We start from the raw sequence: 26,305 nt of genomic DNA, 5'->3' as shown, positions 1-26,305 counted from the left end.
CTAGGGTTGCCGCTGCCGGCTACGGCCAAACTTTCCGACGAAGCCACAGCTGCCACCGCCGCTCCCCATTTCTTGATCGCTCACTGTGGTCTCCTTGGAGCCCTGGAGCTGCTCAAGGGTTGTCACCACCTGCTCCATGCCCGTACACGCACTCACGTCGCTGGACAGGCACTTGAGCGCCAGTGAGGCGGCCTTCTGCGCTCCAGCGAGGGAGTACTATCCGCCCAGCCGCTCGTCCAGGATGTGGCCATGTGGGAGATCTGGCGCTAGCGCCTTAGGTGCGTCCGCGCCCACTCCACCAGGTCTTGCTCACCGGATGGTCGGTTCCTGTCTAGTCGGCGCTGGCCGGCCAGTATCTCCAGCAGCACCACCCGGAAGCTGTACACGTCGCTCTCTGCCGTTGGGTCCTCTGTCAAAGCAAAGATTCAGAAGGGACTAGGAGTAGTTCACATTCTTTTTAACGACATGCATTGTCACTGCGACTAGTTCACACTCAGATACTGCAGAGGGACAGACAATGATCCAGCTTGAGACTTACTCCGATGCCAAGCTAAGATCTTTCTTACCACACCATCTCGACCATGTTTTCCATTGGCACGGCTAGCGGCACCATTTCGGCCGTTAGCACATCTTCTCTTCAGGTTATCTCATACTCTCACCTAACCTTTTCCTCCATCATAATTGTAAGATCAACTGCATGTGCTCATAACATTTCCATCACCAATATCTACGCCCCCTCCATCTGGGCTCTCAAAAAATGCTTCCTCGACGAGCTCCTATCTATCGCACAACCGGATGATTCCCCGTGGTTAGTTGTTGGAGACTTCAACCTCCTATGCTTCCCCTCCGACAAAAACAACAATACCTTTCGTCGGTCAGAAGCTAACGCGTTCAACCAAGCTCTCGACAACCTAGTGTTAGATCGCTTTGGATCGGATAGGTTAGATTCTCCAGTAGACCTACCTTTTGCTTGTCCAAACGAGGAACTCCCGGTGCCCGGCCATGGTGACGGTGGCCGGTGATGGCAGAGAGTGGATGGCGGTGGTGGTGTGCTTCCCGTGAGCACCGCGCTAACCCTAGATCTGTAGGGATTGTAAGTGGGGATTGTGGCAGCGATCAACCTCGTAAGTCGTGCCCCGGCCCCCACCTCTGTTTATATAGCGCGGGTCACAGGGGCCCACCAACCATAATGGGTTGGGCGCCCCCGATCAGGGCGCATTGACCAAGGGCCTGGCAGGCCGTTGGGCCTGCACAGAGGAGATCAACCTAACATTCTCCCCCTTGATCTCAACACTTTTAACCTTATACTCTCTAGATTATTTGTTTCATCACATACTGGTGTATAGAGCATGTTTTATCGTCACAGCTCAATTGCCGATAGAATTATACAGCTACAACATACGTTTTGTTTAGAAACAAATTCTGTTCCTTTTGGGCCTATCCAGGAATCATAAGGCTTTTTCCTTAAACCCATGCCGGCTAAGTGTTCCTTGAACACATTGGGTGGTAAGCCTTTCGTTAGCGGATCCGCAAGCATATCCTTTGTCCTTATATGCTCGAGACTTATAGTTTGATCCTGGATTTTATCTTTCACAACATAATACCTTATCTCTATTGTTTTGGCAGCATTACTCGACTTGTTGTTGTGAGCGTAAAATACTATAGGCTGGTTGTTGCAGTACATCTTTAGTGGTTTGTGAATACAATCTACCACTTTCAAGTCGGGTATAAACTTTTTTAGCCATATCGCCTGCCCCGTGGCTTCGAAGCATGCTCTGAATTTTGCATACATCATGGATGATGCAACTATCGACTGTTTGGAGCTTTTTCACGAAATAGCTCCCCCAGCGAGAGTGAAGACGTATCCTGATATGGATTTTCTATCATCTCTGTCCCCCGCAAAATCTGCGTTTGAATACCCTTTTATCTCTAGGGAATCACTTCTCCTGTATATATTAGCATGTAGTCCTTCGTGCCTTGCGCATAACACAATGCTTTCTTTACCATCTTCCAGTGCTCCATGCCTGGATTCTCTTGATATCTACCGAGTAGCCCAGTGATAAAAGCTAAGTCAGGGCGAGTGCACACTTGTGCATACTGTAAGCTGCCAACTGCCGAAGCATATGGTACTGCTTTCATTTGATCGATCTCGTACTAGTTCTTGGGACATTGGAATTTTTCAAAACTATCGCCTTGACTATAGGAGCAGGTGTGGCTATACTCGCATGCATATTATACTTTTTAAGAACCTTTTCTAAATATGCTTTCTGCGATAGTCCTAAGATTCCATTATCCCTATCGCGGTGAATTTCTATGCCCAAAACATATGATACTTCACCAAGATCTTTTATGTCAAAATTTGAGGATAAGTATTTCTTTGTTTCTTGTAGTAGACTAACATCACTACTAGCAAGCAGGATATCATCCACATACAAGATTAGGAAAATATATTTCCCATTTTTAAACTTTGCATAAATGCAATTATCCTCAATAGTTTCTTTAAATCCAAAACTTTTAATCGTTTGATTAAACTTTAGATACCACTACCGAGAGGCTTGTCTTAATCCATAAATGTATTTCTTCAGGCGGCATCCCGTATTTTCCTTGCCTTCATGATAAAACCTTTGGGTTGTTTCATGTAGACATTTTCTTTTAAATCCCCGTTGAGAAATGCCGTCTTTACATCCATTTGATGTAACTCTAAATCAAAATGAGCAACTAATGCCATTATGATTCTGAAGGAATCCTTATATGAGACTGGAGAAAATGTCTCATTGTAATTTATCCCTTCTCTTTGTGTAAACCATTTTGCCACGAGTCGTGCTTTATACTTTTCTACATTCCCTTTAGAGTCATACTTAATTTTATAGACCCATTTCCAACATACTATTTTGGCTCCTTTAGGAATTTCCTCTAAGTCCCAAACATCTTTGGAACTCATCGATTTCATCTCGTCTTCCATTGCCTTCATCCACATCGATGAATGGGGGCTTCTCATGGCTTCTTCATATGAGGTGGAATCTTTTTCGACATGAACCATCTCTGTGTTATAAACTTTAAAGTCAGTAGAAATAGCTGACTTTCTTGGTCTTGTAGACCTTCTAAGGGCCTCAGTTTTAGGCACATTCTGTGCCTCAACTTCTGACACTTCTTCTAAAATTTGTTGCTGCACCTCCCTTTCATGCTCAACAAAGGGTTTAGTCAGCTCCTGACGGACAGGTTCCAGGTCTACCCCCATAGTTGTCATGGGTGGAGTTGCAACTGGTAGTGAGAAAAATGGCTCCTGAATCATCGGATTAGGTGCATGCACCCTCTTCTCCTCAAGATCAATTTTCCGAGCTACCGAGGTCCCCCTCATCATTTCATCCTCTAAGAAGACTACATGTCTCGTTTCTACAAATTTTGTATATCTGTCTGGGCAGTAGAAACGAAAACCCTTTGATCTGTCTGGATTGCCAATGAAGTAGCAACTCACTGTTTTGGGATCGAACTTTGCAATGTTTGGATTAAACATTTTGGCCTCAGCAGGGCACCCCCACACCCTGAAGTCTTGTAGGGAGGGCACCCTTCCTGTCCATAGCTCGTACGGTGTTTTGGGCACCAACTTGCTTGGCACTCTATTGAGAATGTGAATGGAGGTTTTAAGCCCCTCCATCCATAATCCCAATGGCAAGTTGGAATAACTCATCATGCTGCGCACCGTATCCACAAGTGTACGGTTGCGCCTTTCAGCTACTCCATTCTTTTCTCCCATAGTGGGATACATTAAAAGCACATGAGTTATCATATCTTTCTCTTGCCAGAATTTCTCTGCCATACGGGATTTTTGACATAATATTATGTCAGCTTTACCCCGTTACGCAGGTATTTTCCCAGACTTTTCCCTCCATGCAGGTTTTATCATAATCATATTTACCCGCCATGCGAAGGGAACATAAATGCCAGAATTGGCTCTTTTGATTGCATATTCAATCATCAAATTTAGGAATAAATGCGAATGCTCTTTGACACACATGCTTGATCCGACGTTGGTCAAATTAAACACGCATGTTGCTTGTTTCATCTCAAATCATGTTGACTGAAAAATCTTCTTCATAGAGAGTACATGAAAGACCTTCATCAACCAAGACTCTCAATGATCTATTTCTTTTCTTTTGAAGTCATTCTTTAGAGAGAACATACTCCCTCACGTTATGACCTTTCTTGGTCATCTTTCGGGTCACAAGTACCCATCCGTCCGCTTTCACGAATGAAAGCATGGAAAACTTTTAGTCTGAGAAAACTTAGCCAATAATCAACAATAATGGGCATAAAAATAACCCTACATTGGTCTGGTTAAAAATAAAAATGCACATTAAACTTTTGAAACTTTCTTTTATATTCTAAATCACCGTTGTGGCAGAATTAGTATAATTCATCATCCTTCTACATTAATTCCATATCACTGTTGAGCGGAATGGAAATAATGCGTATAACTCATAAACAATGTGATGATAGTATTTCTATTAAACAACTTTGCTAAGAATTAATCATCATCACCAACTTTATTGCAGCGGGAACAAGAAATATACATTTCTCTAGTTCAAGAGCATTTCTTGATCTTTATCCGTTCTCTAAAAATTGATCACTTTGATACAAAAATTATCAAAGATTTAAACTTTGAACATAAGACTCATAGAATTATAGCACTGTTATCATCAACGTTGGTCAGAAAATAACAATATCATATTTTAACTTTAAAACAAATATCTTTCTTTTGTCATAGCGGAAACTATCTGCATCTTATTTCACCCATAGGGGAAAAACATTGCTAAGAGCATTTCTTCCAATTAAATTTTCCCGTTGGTTCCAACTTAATTGGAGGATAAAACTTTTTTACTTTGCAGCGGAAACTTTACAATATTCTATTCAAGATCATGTTATTAACAACGTTGGTCATACAAATAACATAATCATATTCATTAAAATATTCACTTTAACATGCTCTTAAAAAACTTAATTCTTCATAAACTTTTATTTTCTTTGTAAAAGAGCACTATTAATTATTTATGCAGTGGAAAATCCTGAATAAAAATTCACGAACTTTTACTCTTTACATAAACTTTTTCTTTGACAGAATAAAAAATTATGAACTATTTAATTTTCTTTATAAAATTCATGAACTTTTTTTTGGACAAAAAATCTTTCGATTAATTTGAACAGAAAGCTATAAAAAAATTAGCCGGCCTCGGCCTGGCGCGGGAGGCCCGCAGCGGCCCACGGCCTGCTCCCCTCGCAAGCTCTGCCGCTCGAGCCACTGGGATCACTGTGTGGCTGCCAATTAGCCCAGCTTCTATGCCCGCGCTGCCGACGCCGGCCTGTGCCACTTTCAGCCCAAAAGGCCCTTGTCCAGTTAGGGTTTGATCCTGGACGTCCGTGGAGATCAGACGGCCATCTGCGGCTTTCGCTTGGTCAAAACCAGTGCCGACCGATCTCAAACGCTAGTGCCGGCGACGAGCGCTAGCGCGACACCCCGCCGTGCGCCTCTATTTCCTTCCCCCCATTCTCTTTCCTCCTTCCTTCGACAGAGAGAGCGAGAGAGAGACGCGGCCAAGCTCTCTGCTCCCCTTCGAGCCCGCTCTTGCCCTTTCTGTTGACATCTACGGCAACGGCCCGGCGGCCGGCGACGGCGCCGAAGGCCACCGCCCCGCCCTGTGCGACCTTTCCCTTCCTTCTTTTCTTCTTCTCTGCCATCGTTTACAACAACAGAGAGAGAGAGAGAGAGATCTGGCGAGATTCCAATGCGACGCCGTGGCCATCCCCCTTGCGGTGAGCGCGTCGCCGTCGAGCGGTTTGGCTGCGGTGTACTTTGCCCCTCGCGGGGTGGTTCTTCATCCCTGCACCTCGGCTTGCCGATGCGTGTGGGGATCGAGAGGAACAGGCACGGCCGTACGGCGGTGCTCTTTGTCGGCGAGGCCTGAGGCCATGCTCCGCTTTACTTTTTTTATTTTATTTACTGTGCCCTGCTAGGGTTCTTTGGGGGAGGGATTTCTTTGTGTGATTTCTTTTCAACCGAAAAAGTCTAACCCGATCTGGCTGATACCATTGTTAGATCGCTTTGCATCGGATAGGTTAGATTCTCCGGTAGACCTACCTTCTGCTTGTCCAGACGAGGAACTCCTGGTGCCCGGCCATGGTGACGGTGGCCGGTGACGGCAGAGAGTGGATGGCGGCGGTGGTGTGCTTCCCGTGAGCACCGCGCTAACCCTAGATCGGTAGGGATTGTAGGTGGGGATTGTGGCAGCGATCAACCTCGTAAGTCATGCCCCGGCCCCCACCTCTGTTTATATAGCGCGGGTCACAGGGTCCCACCAACCATAATGGGTTGGGCGCCCCCGATCAGGGCGCATTGACCAAGGGCCTGGCGGGCCATCGGGCCTACACGGAGGAGATCAACCTAACACCTAGCTGTTATCGAACTGCCACTCCTCGATCGCCAATTTACACGGTCAAACAATCGATCAACACCCACCTTAGAATGGATTGACCGTGCTTGTTTTTAACCTCGCCTGGGCAGATGCCTTACCCAATACATCCTTATCTTCGCTTACATGTTTCACATATGATCACGTCCCTCTCCTCATACACGTCACCACAACGATTCCTCGATCTAACTTTTTCAAGTTCGAGCCTGGCTGGTCCAATATCCGTCCATGCAATGACATTATCACAAAATGCTGCACTCCCATCCAGACCACTTCAACCAACTCAGCCGCCCTCCTCGCTTCATCGCTCAAAAAATCTAGGGTCTGCCTAAAAAATTGGGCACATTCTCGCATTCCCACTCCTCTCTATGAATCTCGTTGCAAATCTGCCATATCGGCCTTAGATCATGCCGAAGAACTCAGAGCTCTATCACAATCCAAAATCCTTACTTGCAAGATCATCGTCTCGCTTCTCAAATGCACAATATAGGAGAAAATGACGTACTGGCGATGGCGTGCCAAGGTTTCTTGGGCCATCAATGGGGAAGAAAACACAAAATTATTCCACATGTCGGCCACGCAACGCCTTAGGAAGAACAAAATCTTTACTCTCACTCGGGATGGTCATGACTTCACATCTCACCACCAAAAAGCCAAGATCCTCTGTGATTTCTTCGTCTCCCTCAATGGTACACCAACAAAAACATCCCGGTCCTTTGACCTGAACGCTATCTACCCTCACCCTGTGGCCGACCTCCATATTTGAATGAATTATTCTCGGAAGCAGAAATAAAAAATGCTTTCTTCCAAATGAATCCCCAGGCTAGCCCTGGCCCAGATGGGTTTGGGCCCTCCTTCTACAGAACATACTGGCCCAAAGTAAAAAGCCTCGTCCTCCCCTTCTTCTCCCAATTGCATCAAGGTGTGGCAGATACGGAACACATTAACCGTGCCCACATCATACTTCTTTCAAAAAAGGATATGCCTACCTCTCCTGATGCCTTCCGACCCATCACGCTCTAGAACTGCCCAACAAAAGTTGTCGCAAAAGTCCTAACCTCTCGTCTCAAGCCACTCATACCTTTGTTAGTACATGGAAATCAGACTGGGTTTATCTCCAACAGGAATATTGCTGAGAATTATGTCTTTGCAACCGATCTCATAAGCTCCTGCCACACTAGAAAAAGGCCTACCATGGTCTTCAAACTGGACTTTCGTAAAGCCTTCGACTCCGTGGCATGGCCTGCCCTTGACAAGATTCTCCTCGCTTGTGATTTCTCCCAAACTTTCCGTCACTGGATCCGGAACATTCTTCACATGGGAAAAACTGCCATACTCCTGAAAGGGTCAAATGTTCATCTCATTAGTGCCGGTTTGAATTTGAGCCGGCACTAATGTGTCCATTAGTGCCGGTTCCAACACTAGCTGGGCCGCTCTCATTAGTACCTGTTCTTGCCAAACTTTTAGCATCGGTTCGTGCCACGAACCGGTAGTAATGAGAGTGGTGGCAAGATGTTGTCAGTTTGGGGCCCCACCAGCACTTTTAGTACCGGTTCGTGCCACGAACCTGTACTAAAGGTTGTCCTATATAAACCCTTCGTCCACCCGAGCTCGGTTCTTCCCCCTTTCCCCTCTCCTCTGTTCTTCCCTTCCTCTCGAGCTCATCACAAAATTTGCCCAAATTTTGTCAAGATTTGAAGGCCCCCCATCCATTCAAATGATCATAAAGGTTAGCAACTTTGTCCTTTCATCTCTCATTGCTAGATTAGCTCTTGCAATGGTTTACATAGTGATTAATTTGTGGGTTTTAGTAATTTGGGAGGAATTATATGTGATAGTATTTGATTTATATGGAATTTGAGGTCGAAATAACACTTAGTTTGAATATGTAGGTGTGGTTTACTTAGTGCCTTCTAAATCTCCGTCGTAACCATTGTCGATCGCCCGCACCGTCCCGTCGCCGGCACCACCTTCTGGTGAACCTATTGTTCTTATCTATTTTATATAAAAATTCATGTTTGTGTGATTTAGATATATAGTTACTTGTATAATTATCTTAACCGTACATTATTTGTTATTCATAGTGCCATGGTTTTGATATCCATCCCCGCCGGCCCTCATCCGGGTTATGATTCGGATGTGGTATATTTTCTTTTATAACTATTTTATTGCCTTTTGTGTTTATGACAAATTATGCCCATCAAATTGACATAGATTTTTTTATCTAGGAGGTATGTGAACCGGAAATTCCAACCGACTCTATTGTCGAGAGGTTAAATTTAGTTGAAAGAGAAAACGAGTATTTGATAGAAAAATTGAAAAGAATTGAGGGGGAGAAGATGGAATTGGAGTTGCATGTTGCCAATGTCGTCGATGATCACAAGATCGAGATGGAGAAAATGTGCTTGAAGATTAGAAAGATTAGAAAATATGCCATTCATAGTGAGGCTTGGTATCATTATGCTATTGGATCAATTGTTACCTTAGTTACGATCTTGATCGCATTTGTTGTTGCATTTAAATTCTTTAGCTAGAGAGCTATTTATATGTTGCATTTAAGTGTTGTATGAACTTTATGTATGAACTTGTATTAATTTGGTCTTTTCGGTGTTGTGTAATAAAGATGAGCCGACAATGGATGTACAATGACCCATGCTCTCCCGAGTTCATTAATGGCGTGCAAACTTTTCTGCTTGCGGCTGAGGCAAACAAGCGGGCGGATGGTTTTATGTCTTGTTCATGTGCTGGCTGTAAGAATGATCATAATTACTCTAAGTCAAGAACCATTCACGTCCACCTGTTTGAGTCCGGTTTCATGCCTCACTATAATGTTTGGACCAAGCACGGTGAAAGAGGGGTTATGATGGAAGACAATGAAGTAGAAGAGGACGATGACAGCTATCCTGGCCATGGGTTCCCTGAATACGATGATACAACAATGGGGGGAGAAGCTGAGCCGGCAATACGGGAAGAAGCTGAGGAAGAGGCATCTGATGAGACCACTGATGATCTAGGTCGGGCCATTGCCGATGCAAAGACAAACTGCGCAAGTGATTTGGAGAAGAAGAAGTTGCAGCGCATGTTAGAGGATCACAAGAAATTGTTGTACCCGAATTGCGAAGCTGACAAGAAAAATCTGGGCACCACACTGGAATTGCTGCAATGGAAGGCAGAGAATGGTGTATCTGACAAGGGATTTGGAAAGTTGCCGGTAATGATAAAGAATATGCTTCCAAAGGACAACGAATTGCCCGAGAGTACGTACGAAGAAAAGAAGGATGTCTTCCCTCTAGGGTTAGAGGTGTAGAAGATACATGCATGCCCTAATGATTGCATCCTCTACCGCGGTGAGTACGAGGATTTGAACGCTTGCCCGGTATGCGGTGCATTGCGCTATAAGATCAGCCGCGATGACCCTGGTGATGTCGAGGGCCAGTGCCCCAGGAAGAAGATTCCTGCCAAGGTGATGTGGTATGCTCCTATAATACCACGATTGAAACGTTTGTTCCAAAACAAAGAGCATGCCAAGGCGATGCGATGGCACAGAGAAGATCGTAAGAAAGACAGAAAGTTTAGAGTACCTGCTGACGGGTCGCAGTGAACCATTCGTCCTAGCCAATTATGTGGCACATGTTTTCTATGTGAAGGAGATGTCTACCAAGCCGAGAAAAAGAAAAGATAAGGAAGCGAATGCATCATACGATGAGCCAAAGCGCCACATAGTTCTTTTTGGGAAGAGAAACATTGTGGGAGTGGATGACAAAACAGACATGTCAGAAGATTATGAAAAATTTGATGAAATTGCTCCATTCATAGTGAATATTGACCCGAGCATCCAGTTAAATGATGAAGATTTTCCATGGTTACAGCGCAAAGGGACACACGCGAAGAAAAAGTTTCACACCCATAGATCTGGGATGTGATCGGCTTCACTATCATCACTTTCTTCTGTGTTTCACACCCAGGAGGGAATCTCTGTAATAGTTAGGGTAGTTATGTGTTATGCATTTGAAACGCGAAGAAATTTTATTTGCAAACAAATTCTTTCATACATTTATTGATTTTTTTCGGCTAAATGACCCTGAAATTGAAAAACACTTCAAATGAACTCCGAGAAGGTTGAAAGTTGGCATGGTATCATAATTTCACCTACATAGCATGTACAAAAAAGTAGAGAGGGTTCTGGCAAAAACTGGATGCACTTCCTGTACAAAATGGACAATCTTTTTCGAAGTATCAGGGTTTCGGACGAAAACTCATCTGTTACAAAGGCATTTCATTTTTTAAATAACCTAAGCATTACCAAATTCAATATAATGATAAAACACACTAATATTAAACATAAGAAAAAAGAATGACTGAAAATGTATTTTTAAAGTTAAGTTATTCACAAACTAGTGATTCACACAAATTTCAAATAATTCAAAATTTAAACTATTCAAATTTGACAACTACCGGCACTAACAGAACGTTTGTAATTTTTTGTACATAAAGAAAAAATATTCACAAAAAAACTTTAAATACAGCAAAAACAACTCAGAAATAAATAAAAGAAAATAAATAAAGCAAAAAAATAAATAAAAGAAATGCAGGCCCGCAAGGTCCAGAACCCAACATGTTATTGGGTCAGGATGCAGGCCCGCAAGGCCCAGAAATAAATAAAAGAAAATAAATAAAGCAAAAAAAACAAGTAGGCCCAGAAGGCCTGCTTTGGAGAGGAGCTCGACGGAGCAGCCGCGGCTGGGTTTATAGACCAGTGCGGCTGCCCTTCGCTAGGCGAGGTGGGACTAAACTTTGTGCTCCTCGCTTGGCAGCGCAGACCCTTTAATACCGGATGGTGGCTCCAACCGGTACTAAAGGGGGTGTCTTTAGTACCAATTGGTGCCACCAACCAGTACTGACCTTTAGTACCGGTTTGTGGCACCAACCGGTACTAAAGACCCATCCTATATAAGCAGCATTTACAAATTTCGGTAGTTTTTATCTGCTTCTTCTCCTCTGCCCCGTCGCCCGCCGCCCCCCGTCGCCACCCCTCGATGACGCCCCAGTTGATGCCCTCGTCGCCGCCCCGTCCCCGTCACTGTCGTCGCCGCCCCATCCCCGTCCCCGTCGTCGCCATCCGCGTCGTCGCCCGTCGCCGTCCCTGTTGCCGCCCCCATCGCCTCGCCTCGCCGGTGAGCTCTTGCCCCAGCCGCCATGTCCACACACACACACATTGTTAATTAGTTGTAAAATTGTTAGTATTTTTTATATTTTTTAGTTATAGAAATTTTAGAAATTTTTCTGTTTTTAGTTATAGAAATGTTAGAAATTTTTCTGTTTTTTAGTTATAGAAATATTAAAAAATTTATAGAAATGTTAGTTATATAGAAATGTTAGAAATTTTAGAAATGTTAGTTTTAGCTAGATGAATTAAATTAATGTCAAATTGTTAGACGATGATCGATGTTTTTTAGTTTCTTATAATTTTAGTTATAGAAAAAATTAGAATTTGCATATAGAATTTTAGTTATCATTATCCAATAATTTAAAAAATGTTACCTTTTGCGGGCATATAGTATTTGTTTTCGACAATGCCCGGCCCGCATTATCGCCGTCAACCCGTTCGCGACGATGTCCTGCTTCAGAGGACCCATGTCCGAGACTGGGCTCCGCCGTGCTGGCACTGGGTGGTGCTACCTTCTGGGGCACGCCGCTTGGTGAGAAACCCGGCCCTGGGTCCTGTCGTCGACCCTGATCTCCTTTGGTGGCATTCGTGTGGGCCACATTCGGTGCAAAGGGAGCCGGCCCCGCCGGAGGTGGTGCGTCACCGTGTCAGGGAGGAGGACGAGCACGTCCGTCACTACATGGCTGCTATGGACGTCAGGTTCTCCAATACCTGGCAGGTTCTTTGGGCAGATGACTAGAGATATGATCCTGTGATGGTTCCTTCTCTTTGGGTGTCCACCGCCCGCTCCTCAGGAACCGCGAGTGGCCTAGATTCTTCTGTAGTATTCGATCTTTATTAGCTAGCTAGCTAGTGATGTATTCAATATATAATATTCGAGACGATGTATTCGAGATTATATATATTATTAGAGACAATGTATTCGAGATTATATATTATTCTAGACGATGTATTCGAGATTATATATTATTCGAGATGATGCATATTATGTACTATGATTCAATTTTTCCTTATTGATTGCATCCATGCATTGTAATTTGAATACTAAATTGTTTTATATTTCTTCTGGATTAGTTAAATAAAAGCTATGGCGGACAATACCGGCAGAGAGGGAGAAGAGACCATGTTCGAGGTCATACGCGCCCCTTGCGGGCCAGATGATCAGAATGAAGATTATGACGGCTCCGAATATCTGAACAATACCGGGGAGGGTGATGATAAGATATTCGATGTCGACGACCGAATTGATGAAGTCATGAACTATGATTATGATTATGATGACGCGGACAATGTTGATCTTGAAATAACAAAGAACGGCGAGGTATATTTATATAAGCAGGCATCTGGTGATCATCACATGTTTTTTGATTTGCAGATATATTAACGAATCGATATTTCCTCTTTCAGCCCTCCGGATCGAGCAAATCTGCTTTTACAGACAGCAGGACAAAGCGAGGCCCGGGCAAAAAGTTGAAGGACGGTGTAAAGTACAACATCGATGCCATCAAACCTAATGGCGAACCAATCACGCCTAAGAACATTGCGTACAAGTTCATTTGTCTGTGTGGACTTCTTGTGAAGGACCAACTCCCGATCTCCATTCAAGAATGGAAAGAGCCAAAACATAAATATCCATATGTTACTTGGGTTGGCGACAGTGCAAAAAAAAGCTTTGGGAATCTCTCATGGAACATTTCACCCTACCAGATCATTTCACTGATGCAGATGTGCAGAAAGTCAAGGACGCTGCTCTTAGGAAGATGGCAATTGCATTCAACACCCACAAGAAAACTATGTGGGACAACACGTCGAAGGAGGAAGGAAGACTTCAGAATTCAAGGGAACACTGGAGAAGCAAAGAGAATACTGGCTCGCTTTCGTGAAATTCAAGGAATCAAAATTATCTAAGGAACGGTCGAGAAAAAACAAGGCCAATGCCGCAAAAAAGACGCAGTTCCATAGGCTGGGCCAGGTGGCTACATGGTGGCAATGCCTAAGTGGGATAAGCCTGAGCAAGAGATGCTGGATGCAGGGGTCAATCCAGTTACTAGGAGATGGACCCCCAGGTGCAGAACTTGGTTCTATGCGCATGGGGGGCGTTGGACCCGAAGACAGGCCTGATTTCGAAGAAGGCAAGTCTAAAAGGAGCCGAAGATAAGTTACTTCAAGCAATAGAAGATGCTCGAATGGGGGTGTTCACGCCAAACAGAGAGAATGACGAGCTTACGCGTGCCCTGGGAAATCCTGAACACCCAGGAAGAACACGAGGCAAGGGCGTTGTTCCGTGGTATGAGGGCTTTTCGGACTGGAACGCCGACTACAAAACCCGTGCAAGAAGGAGGATGGAGGAGGAGAAGAAGAGGAAGCTGGAGGAGGAGCAGAGGAAGCAGGAAGCAGAACGCCTTCAAGGCCTAGAATCAGCGCATGCAGACTTGGCACTCAAATTCCAGCGGCGGCAGCAACAGATCTACTCACTTAGCCAGGAAAGAGGGTCTCAGCAGCGGCAGCAGCTAGCGGATGATCCAACATTGGATATCACCATCCCATCCATGCCAAGAAGCAGTGTTGGTTCTGCCCCGGGCGACGCACTGCTGGATAGATACCATGTGGATGACATCATGGAGAGCACTAACTGTGAGCTACACTTCAAAATGAAGAACATACCCATGAAGGTGGCGGACACCATTGCTTATAAAAATTCCCCCGATGCAACCTTCCATTGCAACCCGATTCCAGCCGGCTATGCTCTTGTCCAGGTTGATGAAGTGGTGGACCAATATTCGGGCCTAGAGCTTGATATTCCTGGAGGTGACGAGGAGCACACACTGGGAGAGGCCAAACATCGTATCATCCTATGGAGAAAGGATTGCATCATCTTTGTAAGGCCACCGACACCGCGTCAGCCGACTCCTCTTCGAAATCCGCCACCGCGTCAGGCCACTCCTCCTCCTCCAAATCCGGCAAAGCGTCAGGCCACTCCTCCTCCTCCAAGTCCGGCAAAGCGTCAGGCCACTCCTCCTGCTTCAAGTCCGGCACAACGTCAGCAGACTCCTCCTCGAAGTCCGCCACCGCGTCAGCAGACTCCCGCTCCTCCAAGTCCACCAACGCGTCAGGCCACTCCTCCTCCTCCAAGTCAGGCACAACATCAGGCCACTCCTCCTACTCCAACTCAGCCATGTCAGCCGCCTCCGCCGCCTCAGCAGTCGCAGAAGAGAGCCGCCGCAGCTATGGTGCGTAGCGCTATGAGTCGAGGTAGTCCAGGAGGTACAAGTGGAGGTAAGCGATATAAATATGGTCCAAGACTCACTCCTCTTCGTCAGAGGCCTTACGACATGACCGAGGAGCAAAATGCAGCCATAGTGCAGGCCCAAGTGGACGCCCATTTTGGACTGAAACCGGCACCGCCGCCAAGGGAGAAAGTGCGTGAGGAAAATATTGACCACTTCATTCGTATGTCTAGACCACCAGCTCCCAAGCCTGTTGACTCAGACTATGAGCGCCAAATTAGGAAGGCACATCGAGCACGACTACAGAAGTAGTCGAGCTCGAGCTTGAGCCAAGCAGCTGGCAAAAATGCGGGAAAACCGTTCCCCAGCTGGGAGAACAGGCGGCGCAGTCAGTCCCCCCGCTTGTTGTGCCAACAACACATGAGAGTACGGCCGCCCTATATAGATGTGGGCAAACCGTTCCCCAGCTGGGCAATCTGGTAATAACCGAGGAGCATATAATGCAGGCTCAAATTCTCAATATCAATGTTGGACAACTCCTCGAGATCGAGCCCATGTCTCCACTTAGAGAGGAGGAAATAAAACGGAAATATGTCCCTCGCCAAACTTTGGTCGAGCCAAGGAGGTCAAGAACCTCCCAACGAGAATGTATGAATTGCATGATTGGTACATGAAAATTACCAAGAGTTCCAATCGAGAGTCCCTCATGGTGAAGGTAAAGGAAGCGCATTACTTCCATAAGCTAGCTCTATCCGTTGAGTATTCAGAACTATTTCAGTTATTCAATCAAGATGCACTTGACAAATCTCTCATCCGTTGCTATTCTCTGTAAGTGATTTCTTTCTGTAATTGAAGTCTCAAGCTAGATTTAGTGCTCATTGATCGATCATTACCCGTAATTATCCTCACTATATTCTTTTTTGTGGTATTATGCAGGATGAAGATGTATGAAATGAAAAAAGCTGGACGCTATGGCATTGGGTTCATTGACCAAATACCATTAATGAACAGACATGGACATATGAATATTATAAACAAGATGTAGAGAATAAAATGCTAGAGTTCTTGAAGCGCCTCAATAGCAATGAAGATATACTACTTCCTTACAACTTCCGGTGAGTCACACTGTCTTGTACTGCAAATTCTGTATTTGCTTACTAGCTAGCTAGATGTTAATAATTAAGTGTATAGGGTTTAGGGTAGTTGATTAGTGTTATGCACATGCCCGCTTAATTAAGACATGCAAACGTGTGCGCATGCAGTTACCACTGGGTCTTGTTAGACATTAAAGTTGAAGAAGGAACAGTTGAAGTACTGGACTAACTCCTTAAGAAAGAAAGTGACTTCACCATCGTGAAGGGGATACTCGATAGGTAATTTCAATCATTATTAACTAAATCTCGGCCTATTTAGTTCATCATTTCCTGATATCAACTATTTAATAACCCCTTTATTAATTTTCTTTGCCGGCGGGCAGGGCTTGGGCAAAGTTCATCAAGTGACTCCAGGCAAATGGAGAAAAAAGTTGTTGTGGTATCGACCCAAGGTCAGTAATTAAGTAGTACTGACTAGCTACTATCTTTTTAATTCTTGTTTCAATACTATTAATTAATTATCATGCTTGATTAATTATAATCTGATTAAATTCTATTCTCGTAAAGGCCCTGAAGCAGGTGCTGGGGACTGATGTGTGTGCATACTATGTTTTCGAGAACATTCGCATGATGGCGTCCGAAAGGAGCAAAACTCAAAGACAGGAATGGGTACATTTGCGAGAACACTATTCACAATTTTTATGTGATTATCGATATCTAGTCACATAACTAATACAAATGCATATCGATATCTAGTCACAATATGTAGTATCGTAAAATACCAGCAAACAAAAAAGAATTAAATGGAAAACACAAAATTAAAGGAAAAATAAAAAATAAAACCAAAATCCCCAAAATATTTTAGTACCGGTTGGTGTTACCAACCGGTACTAAAGGGCTCCCCGCCCTCGGCGCTGGCTCGTGCCACGTGGTGGCCCTTTAGCGGCGGTTCATGCAGAACCGGTACTAAAGGGGGGGACCTTTAGTCCCCACTCTTTAGTGCCGGTTGCAGAACCGGCACTAAAGGGCCTTATGAACCGGTGATACATCCCGGTTCTGGACTAGTGGGTGTTCCAAGCAATTGGATTGAATGCAAAAATGGCCTGCGGCAAGGTGAGGCGATCTCTCCCTACCTCTTTCTCATCGTCGTAGACCTGTTCCAGCAACTCATCTTCAAGAACACGGAGGCTGCTCTCCACCACCCCATTTTCTCACACCTACCTCCCACTGTTCTTCAGTACGCCGATGATACACTCATCATTGCTACTGCCTCCCCTATTGCCGCTGCAGCTCTCAAAGTAATCTTAAACTAGTTTGCGAATGCTACAGGTGTGATCATCAACTTCTCCAGAACCACTCTAGCCACTCTCCACACATATGACACCATAGCTAATGCCACCACTCTTGTCATGGGCTGCTCACGCGCCCCCTTCCCCCAAACATACCTCGGCCTACATCTCTCCCCTACAAAACCACCATCCAATGCCTTTGATCCACTGTTAGAACTCTCTGGCAAGTTGTTGACAGGATGGCGAGCCAAACTGCTAGACAAAGGTGATCATCTCATTCTCATCTCCATGTTCCTAGACTCCCTCATCACCTCCTTCATGTCGGTCTTCCACATTCTAAAAAAGGTCCTCAAAACCATAGACTCCCTCCGTAGGGCTTTCTTCTGGGCGGGAGAGGATTCTTGTTCACGAGCTCAATGCCTTATTGCATGGAAAAACATGTGTGTGGCGAAGAAATACGGTGGTCTAGGGCTAAAAAACATTCATATTCAGAACAACTGCCTACTCATGAAATTCGCAGCCAAGGCCTTGACCTCTGTCTCGGCCCCTTTGCTAGAGTGGTTAGATCTTCAACACCCAAACGCACTAGTCTCCTCTTCCCCACAAACCTCTTTCCTCTGCTGCACCATTGCTCAGCAAATCCCCACCTTGCACACAATCTCATTCGTCCTAACAAACAGTGGGTCAGATACTTACTTCTGGCTTGATACTTGGTTAACCCCAATGCCTCAAGCCTCCTCCTTCCCCCACTTCTTCTCACACTCCACCCTTCAGTTGTTTAAAGTGGCTAATATACTGTGTTACGGTTTAGAAGCTAACCTCCATAATTGTCTCTCCCTTCTGGCAGAGCAAGAGCTTGTTTTGTTGTTGGCTATTTTGCAGGACTTCGTTCCTTCGGTAGAGGAAGACCAAAGATTTCTACATCGAGGACACAACTTCTCCACCAAGCACACGTACGGCGCCCTCATGGTATGGCCTAACAACGATCCCCTTGCTCCCCTCATATGGTGATCCAAGGTTCCAGGCAAGATATTTTTTTTGGCTTGGCTCCTCTTCAAGGACCGCCTCAATACCAGGGCCAACCTCGCTCACAAGCACATCATCTCCACTGACACATGCCCTCGATGTGCTATATTACCTGAAGACTCCATGCACCTTTTCATCATCACCTGCCCACTTGCCAGCCGGGTCTGGCAACGCATGGGTATCCTGCCTCAGACGGACGACATCGCCAACCTTTGGGATACTCCTCTACCGCATCACCTTCCGAACAAGGCATGGCCACTGGTCCTCATGTCACTCTTATGGAAGATCTGGGCAGCACATAATGATATGATGTTTAGAAATATTGATCAATGTTATGTAATAACCCTCAGGGCCCTTATTTCTGACTTGGATCTCTGGTCACACCGTCTCATGGCAATATGTGACAAGGAGGACGTTTCTTCGTGGCATTCCTACCTCTCTGCACGCTGCGTCGTGCCTATGTAATTTTGTACTTGTTGCCTCGGCGGCTTTTGAGTAATATATCCAGGTGGGGACCTCCCCTCCCCCCCCCCCCCCCGGTGATTCTAAAAAAAACATTAGCAAAATTATTTTCGATAAAGGGCAACACATTAGCAATATTGTATGAGGATCGCACTACACTGCTCATTCCCGGCCGTTGACCGGCTGGTAGAAAGTACATGGATGCTTATCTAGCTGCAAGTTTGTGTTGGATCCTTTTATAGATCGATCACCTCTTAGGCTCTTACTCCCTAAAGTTAAAGCGCATATAGACAATATATCATATGGTGAAAGGGTCCAGCTAGGTCTGAAACCATAAAAAATATTGGAGCAGTTGAGTTGTACCTAACTAATTTGACCTCATCAAGACCTCAACAACCAACCCAAAAATTTAATAGCGTCCTCGATGTTTCTCGTAGTGCTTCATAACAACCATACTTACAAGCTACTGCATCACAACAACATCATTCAACCCTGAGAAGCAAACTATGATGCTCAAACTTCATAGCCTTTTTAGTATATAAATATACACTATAAATTGGAGGTTTTAGAAAATGAATAGAAGTGTTTCAGCAAAGACCAAAGTATGTAAATATATCATGTGCAGCTGATCATTTCTTTAAAGAAACTAACTAAGCTCCAAGCTCTGTATTACCAGTCAACAACCCAAGATCAGACAGCCTTTTTGCATAGTAGCTCGGCAATTCATCAATATAAAAGCTCAGATCAATAGTTGGTTCTTCCTTTTGCTTCCCAAAATCAGACAGCTTTGCATTGTAGCTCTGCAATCCATATCCCATCAATTGACAAAAATAGAATTAATAAAACAAATTGTCTTCTCGATCCAATTAGAATGAAAGAACGGAAACATACCGAATCAAGAAGAATGTCTGATGTCTTGAAATCACCGCAGATGACATTGGCCTTGTCGCTGTGGAGGAATGTGACCCCTTTGGCTGCCCCAAGAGCAACCTTCACCCTCAAATCCCATGACAGTGGTTGGAGATGTGAGGCCCCTACATCATCATTCGCCCAAACTTGTTATTATCTCACCCCCAGTGGTAACTAATTTGGGAGGTGTTAACTGATCAGTGGTGGCTAGAAGAAGATTATGTGGTAAACTGTTAATTACTCTTGAAAAGATGGTTCTACAAGATTCCTTGTGGCATGAACTCACAGACAAGTATGTGTTGCTCGTCTTCGAGGCAATACCCTAGTAGCTTCACTAGATTGGGATGGGACGATCGGCCTAGGTGACTCGTCTCATCCTGCACATAAGGTTGAGAAACAGATTCAAGAATGAATTGGAATTGATTGGCACCGAGTTAAAAAATGGTTGGCACTGAGAAACACTGACCAGCCATTCCTTATGGATCTGGAAGTTTTCCTGGTTGAGCTTCTTGATGGCGATGGGCATGCCAGTGCCAGAGCTAGCCCGGGCGAAGGAGGCTTCGTTAGCCCACCCTTTCAAGATTGATCCAAAGCCGCTCCCACGGAGCACGCTATCCGGCCGGAAGTTCCTCATGGCCTTATTGAGGTCCTTAAAGGTGAAACTTCTGAGGTTGGCTGGCTGGAGGATCTCGTCCTCGCTCATAAGGGCCGCGGGCACCGTCGTCGACGGCCTCTGGAAGCAGTTTGCCATGGACGATGATGTAGGATGTATCAAACCAAACTCCACAAAGCAGCTGATGATGGAGAGTTTGAAGGTGAGTGAGACCTCTTGCCCTGACAGAGCAAGCTTGATATAGCCTTAAATTAAAAGTGATTATTGACTACCGAGTAGATGTAAACGCTCACAAGTGTGAATGCTGATTCCTTGATGTCTACCAGAAAGCGTGTATCTTTCAAGGTGAATACCAAACAAAGGCCAACTGGATCAACATGCATGCACACTATCTGCACTTAATTATTTATTCCGGTCCTCAGCTACAACAACTATATATTTAGTATTTATAATGGATATAGAAAAATAGGGACGATAAATTTGATTAAGAATTATATTAAGCCAACAGGCACCGGTGTGCTCATGATACAAGAAAACAATATATATTAGCAGTATTCTATATGTTGGGAATGTAGCATGCAATTTCAAAAAAAATCCTACGATCATGCAATATCTATCTAGGAGATGCATAGCAATGAGAGGGGGAGAGTGTGTCCACGTACCCTCGTAGACCAAAAGCGGAAGCATTATAATGGGGTTGATGTAGTCGAACGCCTTCGCGATCCAACCGATCAAGTACCAAACGTACGGCACCTCCGAGTTCAGCACATGTTCGACTCGATGACGTCCCTCGAACTCTTGATCCAGCAAAGTGTCGAGGGAGGGTTTCTTCAGCACAATGGCATGGTAACGGTACTGGTGATGTGATCAGCGCAAGGCTTCGCCTAAGCACTACGACAATATGATCGGAGGAGTAAACTATGGAGGGAGACGTTGCACACTGCTTGGAACAATTGATGTATCTCCAAGGGATGCCCTGCCCACGTATATAAAGGAGGGAGAGGGAGGAGGCCGGCCCTAGGGGGCGCGCCAAGTGGGGGGAGTCCTACTAGGACTCCCAGTCCTAGTAGGATTTGCCCCCTCTTATTCCTTCTCATGGAGGGGGAAAAGGGAGAAGGAGAGGGAGGAGGAGAAGGAAAGGGGGGCGCCGCCCCCTCCCCTAGTCCAATTGGAACTCCCATGGGGGGGCACCCCTTGTGGGCTGCCTCCTCTCTCCCCTAAGCCCATAGTGGCCCATTAGTTTCCCCATGGGGTTCCGGTAACCTCCCGATACTCCGAAAAATACCCGAAATGATCTGGAACCGTTCCGGTGTCCAAATACTATCGTTCAATATATCAATCTTTACCTCTCGGCCATTTCGAGACTCCTCATCATGTCTGTGATCTCATCAAATTGTCATCGAATTTTAAGCGTGCGGACCCTACGGGTTCGAGTACTATCACTGGTAGAAAAAGGGCATGTTGTCCCGGTTCGTAAGGGCCATTTGTCCCGGTTCTTGAACTGGGACTAAAGGGTCGGTACTAATGCCCTGTCCCTTTAGTCCCGGTTCAATCCAGAACCGGGACAGATGGGCCTCCACGTGGCCTGTGCGCGGAGCCCAGGCAGGAGGGCCTTTGGTCCCGGTTGGTGGCACCAACCGGGACCAATAGGCATCCACGCGTCAGCATTTCTGTGGCTGGGGTTTTTGTTTTTCTTTTAAAGGGGGGGGGGGGGGTTGGGGGTTTTGGGGGTTAATTTAGGTGTTTCATATATCGTGTTAGCTAGCTATAATTAATAGAACGAAGTGTCCTCTCTTATGTCCGTGCTTGTTCGACGCTATGTACTATACATACGTATAGAGAGGACTAGACACGCTAGGTAGCTAGTAAGCAAACGAAGGAAACAGAAGATCGTCATGAACATATATGCATATAGAGAGAAGTGATATCGACCACCTCTCCTTCTCCGAGAGATTGGTCGAACAACAAGTTCTCGTATATCTATCCGACACTACCGGCTACATATATACAATAATTATCTCTTAAAAATATAATCATACGGACTCATGGTCCACATAGTATTCTCCGTCTTCAGCGATCACGTGGTCAAGAAAGAATGCCGCCAATTCCTCTTGAATTGCTCGCATGCGAGCTGGTGCTAGGAGTTCATCCTGCTTCCGAAACATCTAATTTGAAGAAGGGGGTCAATACATATATATATGAATGAATGAAACTCAACACAAATGATGGTAATAAAATAAAATTGTGAATGTTGTTATTTACGTACTTTATATTGTTCGTCAGTGTAGCCCCGCTCACAGGTCGTGTAGCGGATGGACTCGCAAACGTTGTATCCACAGAAATCATTCCCTTGTTCTTGCCACAACCACTTTACAAGAAATAGAGGTCAATCAAACTGATAAGCAAGAATGCCAAATGGTATTGATGAAACTAGCACTTGAATCAATAGGAGATGCGCGGAACATGCTACTATAGTACTTACTTTCGGGTGTCTAAATTGCAGCTTCTTCGGGAGTCCTGGAGCTTTTTTGGTGAATTTTTTTCAAACCCTGCCAGACAAAGAAAACAATTACTTGATATATCAGGAAATGAACAAAGTTGCTGATATGGTGGATAATGATCGATTTAACTTACTTCTCGAGCATTTGAGTCATGTCCGCATAGTCCTGGGGATCTTTTCGTCTTGAGTCTAAGACGGTTACTAGTCCCTGCTCAAGCTTAATCTCTAGGAGAATATAGTGAAAACTGCACACGCATGCATAACTCATCAACTACATTACTATAACCTTGACTAATATATAAGGGAAACCGAATACGCACAAGATAGTAACACTCACTTGAAGTTGTAAGGAAAGAGTATTATATCTTTGTTTTCATTTATTACCAACGATCGTTGCAAGTTGGCCGCGGTATCTGCGGCATGAAATTTAACCTCAGTTGCATCTATGAGATATGTGTTAATGAACCCAATATCACCGACTTGTCTGTTCTTCAATTTGGCGATCTTCAATCTGCATAATATAGTGAGGATGCTTATAAATACATGCAATGAAAGAGCTGAGCTATATAGAGAGACTTAATGACAGAAGTAGTACTACTTAGAGATAGTAGCAGGTGACCGTTGCTTTATCGAGGGCCAATTGATTGAAAAACTGAAAGAACTCCTCAAATGGAACAGGCAACAGTTCAATTCCAACGAGGTCATGCTAGTTTTTAACTCTCACATACAAAGTACTCCTCCCCCCAGACTCTCTCCAGATTTTCAAGTAATAATCATGCAATCTTCGCATCATCGTTGATAGAGATCTTTCATCTTTGACGAGAGGCTTCCCGTACTCGTATCTTTGTATCTGCACCTCCATGAAATCATAATGTACATCGTCGGGCAGGTAATCACCAAGATTTCTATAACCGGGCACCATCCTCGGATCATTAGCGACGATGTCACAAGGCACCTTGAGCGGGGGGCACGATTGCTTCGCTTGTTCGCTGAGCTGGGCAATTTGTTTCCCAGCTCGTCGTTCTTTCAGCCTTTGATCACTGACAGTACTTCCCGACTGCTCCGCTTCGGCAAATTCCTTTCCAATAACGCGCTCATAGTTTCCTTTCGGCGGAGACTTGGGTGGTTTTGTCAGGGCAGCCAGAGTGCGCTTCGCTTTCACCGGATCTACCTTCTCCTCTCGAGGTGGATGTTTCTTTGCTTTCACCCCTTCAAAGTAGTTCCTCACTTCTTCTCGTGCGATCTCGGCGTTCTCCTCCGGGGTCCTCTCATATGGTAACTTCTCTGGAGTCTTCAGAGAAGGACCGAATCTGTATGTCCTCCCGCCTCTGGCTGTACTGCTAGACGCCGGCAGAGCAGACGGAGCGGTTGTCTTCTTTACTTGCTTATGAGGCGGAGGAGAAGGACTACGACGCGCCGGAGAAGCCGGAGCGGCGGCAGGTCTCTTCCTCCCTTGCTGACGAGGCGGAGAAGGAGGAGGCTGGCTACTCGGGTGCGCCGGCGCAGGCGGAGAAGGAGACGGAGTGCCGCCACGCGCCAGAGAAGGAGCCGGTCGAGTGCCCTGATCGTCACTCGCCGGAGGAGGAGGCGGTGGAGGAGGCGGAGTGCCCTGACTCGCTGGAGGAGGAGGCGGTGGAGGAGGCGGAGTGCCCTGACTTGCCGGAGGAGGAGGAGGAGGAGGCGGAGGCGTCCAGTTCGGAAGGTTGATGAGCTCCTTCCGCCATAGGCATGGAGTCTTCAGGGCAGAACCCAGCTGTCGGTGTCAAAACCGGCGGATCTCGGGTAGGGGGTCCCGAACTGTGCGTCTAAGGTGGATGGTAACAGGAGGCAGGGGACATGATGTTTTACCCAGGTTCGGGCCCTCTTGATGGAGGTAAAACCCTACGTCCTGCTTGATTAATATTGATGATATGGGTAGTACAAGAGTAGATCTACCACGAGATCAAGGAGGCTAAACCCTAGAAGCTAGCCTATGGTATGATTGTTGTATATATTGTATATCTATCGACTAGCCTGGCCTCGGTTTATATAATGCACCGGAGGCCTAGGATAACAAGAGTCCTAGCCGAATAAGCCGGTGGGGAGAAGTCCTTGTCTTGATCGCCAAGTCTTGTGGAATCTTCCTTGTATGCGGTAGCCGTCTGAACTGGCCCATGAGTATACGGCCACGGGGGTCCTCGGCCCAATCTAATAGATCGGGAGACGACGTGGTGAGTACCCCCTAGTCCAGGACACCGTCACCAGCCTAGTCTCCCCTTCACCGGTAGGGTGGTCAAGCTGGAGGTCCTCAAATCCCTCCGTTATTTCATCCACCATCACCCTAGCATATCCTTCTGGAATCGGCCGGCAGTGAAAAGTTGTGCTGGGTTCAGTAGGATAAACAGAGCCAACAGCCGCCTTGACCTTCAAATTCATCCATTGCGTCATAAGGTGGCAATTTTGAGACTCCGTGATAGCATCCACGGGATAGCTGGCAGGAGCCGTCAAGGCATGCTCCGGCTGAAGCAGCTCGCTGGAAGCCACGCTACTTCTCCGCTGAGATGGCCGGGTAGCTTCGGGGGAAGCTTCGGCAGTTCGTTTGCTGCGATTTGCTTCTCGTTTCTCTATCGCTTATATCCTTGCTTGCAGCGCCTGCATTTGGGTCTGCCGCACCTTTTTCCTCCTCTCCTGGCATTTGTAACCGCCTGCGTCTGGAAACCCAACCTTCCACGGAATGGAGCCTGGCGTGCCTCGTGTCCGTCCAGGGTGCTCAGGATTCCCGAGGGCCATTGTGAGCTCGTCGTTCTCTCTGTCTGGAAAGAACGTCCCTTGCTGCACTGCTTCGATATACTGCTGAAGCTTCTTGACTGGTATGTCCATTTGATCGTTCGTCCAAATGCACTTTCCTGATACAGGGTCCTAGGTTCCGCCAGCCCCGAAGAACCAAGTCCGGCAATGGTCTGGCTAGTTAATTGTCTCTGGTTCGATCCTTTATCAACCAGATCATTCTTAGTCTTGGCCCACTTAGGCCAGGCTACGAGGAAGCCACCTGACCCCGTGCGATGGTGATGCTTCTTCTTCGCAGCATTTTGCTTGTTTGTCGCCGACATCTTCTTACTCTTTTCCGATGTCTTGTGGGCCACAAATGCGGGCCAGTGATCTCTGATCTTCTCATATCTGCCCTTGAATTCTGGTGTCTCTTTATTTTCAACAAACTTATTCAGCTCTTTCTTCCACCTCCTGAATAGTTCTGCCATCCTTTTAAGAGCAAAAGACTTGACTAATTGCTCTTTAACTGGCTTCTCCTGATCATCCTCTGGCGGTAGGGTGAAATTTGACTTCAGTTCAGTCCAAAGATCATTTTTCTGCATATCATTGACATAAGACACCTCAGGGTCTTCTGTAGCCGGCTTTAACCATTGCTGGATGCTGATCGGGATCTTGTCCCTAACCAAAACCCCACACTGAGCAATAAATGCGCTCTTTGTCCGGAGGAGTTCAATCGGTTGGCCGTCGGGCGCGATTGCTATGATCTCAAACTTTTCATCCGAGCTCAACTTTTTCTTCGGGCCTTG

The 26,305-nt window shown here is 45.7% G+C and overlaps 1 pseudogene; it reads right to left on the bottom strand.

Annotated features, from left to right (window-relative positions):
* LOC123153852 (receptor-like cytoplasmic kinase 176) lies at window positions 1–20,389 on the bottom strand (annotated as a pseudogene).
* Between the last annotated feature and the right edge of the window lie 5,916 nt (window positions 20,390–26,305).

This window comes from Triticum aestivum, chromosome 7A, assembly GCF_018294505.1.
Source record: "Triticum aestivum cultivar Chinese Spring chromosome 7A, IWGSC CS RefSeq v2.1, whole genome shotgun sequence".
NCBI lineage: Eukaryota > Viridiplantae > Streptophyta > Magnoliopsida > Poales > Poaceae > Triticum > Triticum aestivum.
Note: the sequence above shows the minus strand (reverse complement) of the source record. Positions and strands in the feature narration are given on the sequence as shown.